Genomic DNA, 3917 nt, shown 5'->3' on the forward strand with positions numbered 1-3917 from the left:
TGCTCTTTGTCTTCTTCTCTTGTGAGAACTGCGCTGATTGTCCCTTCAGACACTGCGAGGTATAACTGGAGTGGCTCTCCTTCTTTGGGCTTGGAGAGAATCAGCGGGTTGGTTAAGTATTCTTTCAGCTTCTGAAATGCTTCGTCGTGCTCTTGTTCCCACTTGAATTCCTTATTCTTCTTCAGTACTTCATAAAAGGCTCTGTTCTTCTCTGAAGACTTTGAGATGAACCTGTTCAATGCTGCAATTTTCCCTATTAAGCTTTGTACGTCCTTCTTGGATTTTGGTTGTTCCAAGTCTAGGATGGCTTTGACCTGTTCTGGGCTGGCTTCTATTCCTCTTTGTGTGACCATGTATCCTAGGAACTTTCTTGATTGTACTCCAAATGTGCACTTTGTGGGGTTTAACTTCATGCCGTACTGCTTTAAGATGGCAAACGCTTCTCTAAGGTCTTTGACGTGATCTTCTTCCTTCTTGGATTTAACTACCATGTCATCTATGTAAACTTCCATTGTGTTTCCAATCTGTTCTTCAAACATCTTGTTCACCAACCTCTGGTATGTTGCTCCTGCGTTCTTCAATCCAAAAGACTTTACCTCCCTAATCTTCCGAGTCTTCAGTAGGTTCTGAATTTCCTCATTGATAATCTTGTTCCTTTCTGGCGCAAATTTCCTTCTCTTCTGTTTTACTGGTGTACTGTGAGTGATTACGTCTGGAGAGATGCCTTTCATGTCTTCATGGGTCCAAGCGAACACATCTTTTTCTTCGTCTAGAAAGTCGTAAATTTGCTGTCTGAGTTCTGCCTTCAGTTCTGATCCTATTCTGACTTTTTGATCTGGATGTTTGGGGTTCAACTGGACTTCTGTAGCTTCTTGTTCTTCTGATATGCTCAATTTCTCTTGGCCCAGCTGACCCTCTGATTGCTATGCTGAACTCTTTTCTGCAGATGTTGCTTTCAATGCTATCTTGTAACATTCTTTAGCTTCCCTAGGATCTCCTCTGATTTCTTGAATTCCCTAGGATCTCCTCTGATTTCTTTAGCTTCCCTAGGATCTCCTCTGATTTCTTGAATGACTTGATGGTATGTAGAAGGGATGGCTTTCATCTCATGTATCCAAGGTCTGCCCAAAATCATATTGTAAGAGGACAGAGTATCGATCACTAGGAACTTAACCTGTAGGTTGATCCCTTTTGCGTACGTTGCCAATGTAATCTCTCCACTTGTCTTTTTGGTTTCCCCACTGAATCCTACTAGCATTGTTGACTTGTTGACGATGTTCTTCTCATCTATGTTCATATGTTTCAGGGTGTCTAGCATGATGATATTTGCAGAGCTTCCATTGTTGATGTGTTCATTTTATATATATATTTATCCCCGTCCCTTGGTCGTAATTAGTAGTGTTTTTGGCTCCTACGAGCCACTTTTATTACTAATTTGTGTTTTCCAGTGCTTTGGTAGTTTTGCTTGAGTTTTGTAGGAATTTGCGTACTTGGAGCATTTTCCCGGGTTTTTCGAGGAGCATCTACAAGTATTGGAAGACCGCGACCACGTTCGATAGCCCAAGACCGATCGGAGGTATCAATCGGTGACTAAGGGCTCAGTTCGGAGGCCCAAAGGATGAGATTAGAGGCCCAAAAGCCTCGCCCAAACCACAATATGGGCGCCCGAAGGCGCGCCCGGCCGGGCGGGGCGGAGCAACACCTTGAAGAGTCCCGCGCCCGGAGCACGCGCCCGGCCGGGCGCGAGAAGACATCTGAGGCGAAGGAGGCGGGCCCGGTCGGGCGAGCCACTGCCCGGCCGGGCGCGAGAAGGCATTTGAGGAGAAAAAGGCGGGCCGTTCGGGCGAGCCACTGCCCGACCGGGCGCGTGTTGGTTTTAGGGAGTTTAGTTTTCCGTTTTGCTTTTGTTTTAGCGGAGATCTTCTTGCTTAGTATTAATGTAATTTTATTAGGGCAAGATTAGAGACTTCTTCATTATTCTCTTACTCTAGTTTTTATTCTCCTTCTCTTTACTTAGACTTTCTCTCTCTAGACTTTTATTCTCTCTTGTTCCTTAATTCAATTGTAATTCCGCCGTCTTGGTACGATTTCTCTCTTAATTAATCTCAGTATTTTCTTCTTTCAATTTCTTCATGTCTTGTTTAATTATTATGTTTTGCTTAGTTTTAATTATGTCTGAGTAGTTTTCCTTCTAGGGTTTATGGGGATCTAATAAATAATATGAAAGGGTAATTTTATGATTGTTGATCATTGATGCTTAATTGATTTCCTATTGATTGTTTAAATGCTATGCAATTAGATTTGGCCAGGTTTAATTGTATGAGTTTAGCAATATTGATTCGAGATTCGAGAGATGAGAATTGATGTTTAGGCTTAGTTTCAATAGGCGGATTAATTTATAAATGGTTAGGTCGAGATTCGAGAGATGAGATTTAATACCGGTAAATTAATTCTGTGATTGTAATACGTAGCGAAAGCCCTTTATGATCTGATTAATTAAAGCATTGATGATTGATTGTTGTGTTTTACCCTGGAATATTGTTTATTAGTGAACCTATGCCCTAGGCTTTATTATTATTGATTTCTTCCTTAATTATTCTCTTTACTCATAATCTTCGTAGTATAGTTTATAATCACAACAAATATTGGTTACTTTAATAATTTAGACTATATTAATTAATTAGGAGTAGAAAGACTAGTTTCCCTGTGGATTCGACCCTACTTCCCTATCTGCATAAGCTAGTGGACTTAGGTAATTATTTTTGATTAGGTGATACGACTTTAGCCTGTCAAATTTTGGCGCCGTTGCCGGGGAGACGATTTTATTTTTATTTCTAATTGTTTTTGTAGTTTAGATTATTTTCCTTTTTGCCTCAAAGGACATTAGTTCTTTGAGGTAGTTTAAATATCTGTCTTTTTAGTTCTTTGTTTATGCCCAGGTGTTCCAGATCAGGTTACATTCCATTCGATCCTGAGATCGAACGCTCGTTTCATAAACAGAAGAATTTTTATAGGCAGATCCTGGCAGGTTCTGGGAGTAATAATATTCCTGGAAATCCATTACCTACTTCTAGTGATTCGGAGCACTCTTCTGATTCAGAACTAGAGATGGGTACACCACCACCACCTCCACCTTGCAAGCTTAGCGATTATTCGCAACCATCCCTGACGGATTTTCCACATCTTTCTCCTACACCTGATCTCGAGGGAGTCTAGTTCGAGATCAAGCCCCAGTTCATAACGATGATAGAAAGAAAGCAGTTCAGTGGAGCTAAGGGTGAAGATCCTAATCTTCACATTGCAGACTTCTGTCAATACTGCAATACTATTAGGCAGAATGGGGTAACGCAGGACCAAATCAGGGAGATTCTTTTTCCCTTTTCTTTATGTGGAAAAGCTAAATTATGGTTTAATGGTTTGAATAGAGCTGCACTTGGTATTACTAATTGGGAGACACTTGCTTTGAATTTTTATAATAAATATTACCCTGCAGAGAAAACAACTTTATTGAGAAGTGCCATTCAAAATTTTGCCCAGGAGACAGATGAAGCATTATATGAAGCTTGGGAAAGATTCAAGGATCTGCAGAGGGAGTGTCCCCACCACAATTTGGCAAAGTGGCAGTTGATTCAAGCCTTTTACAATGGTTTAGGAAATGCATCTAGGACAATTTTAGATTCCGCAGCTAGCGGTAGATTTATGAATTTAAATGTTGATGATGCAGGTCAGGTTATTGAAGATATGGCAATCCATAATTCCCAATATGGGAATGCTAGAGGTTATGCTAACAAGGGCAAGCATCATGTTGATTCAGTAACTCTATTGCAAGCCCAGCGTACTTCTGTTTTCCAGAAACTAGATAACCTTACTACTAACAATCCTAATTTTGTTGCTAATGTTTCTGCTGTTTCTAATAA

The 3917-nt window shown here is 40.5% G+C and overlaps 1 non-coding gene across 1 annotated transcript; it reads right to left on the bottom strand.

The window, feature by feature from the left end:
- Positions 1–3504: 3504 nt before the first annotated feature.
- Positions 3505–3611, bottom strand: LOC145599942 (small nucleolar RNA R71). Its single transcript, XR_014104186.1, has one exon. It is a non-coding gene; the product is annotated as a small nucleolar RNA R71 (small nucleolar RNA).
- Between the last annotated feature and the right edge of the window lie 306 nt (positions 3612–3917).

The sequence above is a fragment of the Chenopodium album genome, chromosome 20, assembly GCF_948465745.1.
Source record: "Chenopodium album chromosome 20, dcCheAlbu1.1, whole genome shotgun sequence".
In the NCBI taxonomy this organism is placed as follows: domain Eukaryota; kingdom Viridiplantae; phylum Streptophyta; class Magnoliopsida; order Caryophyllales; family Amaranthaceae; genus Chenopodium; species Chenopodium album.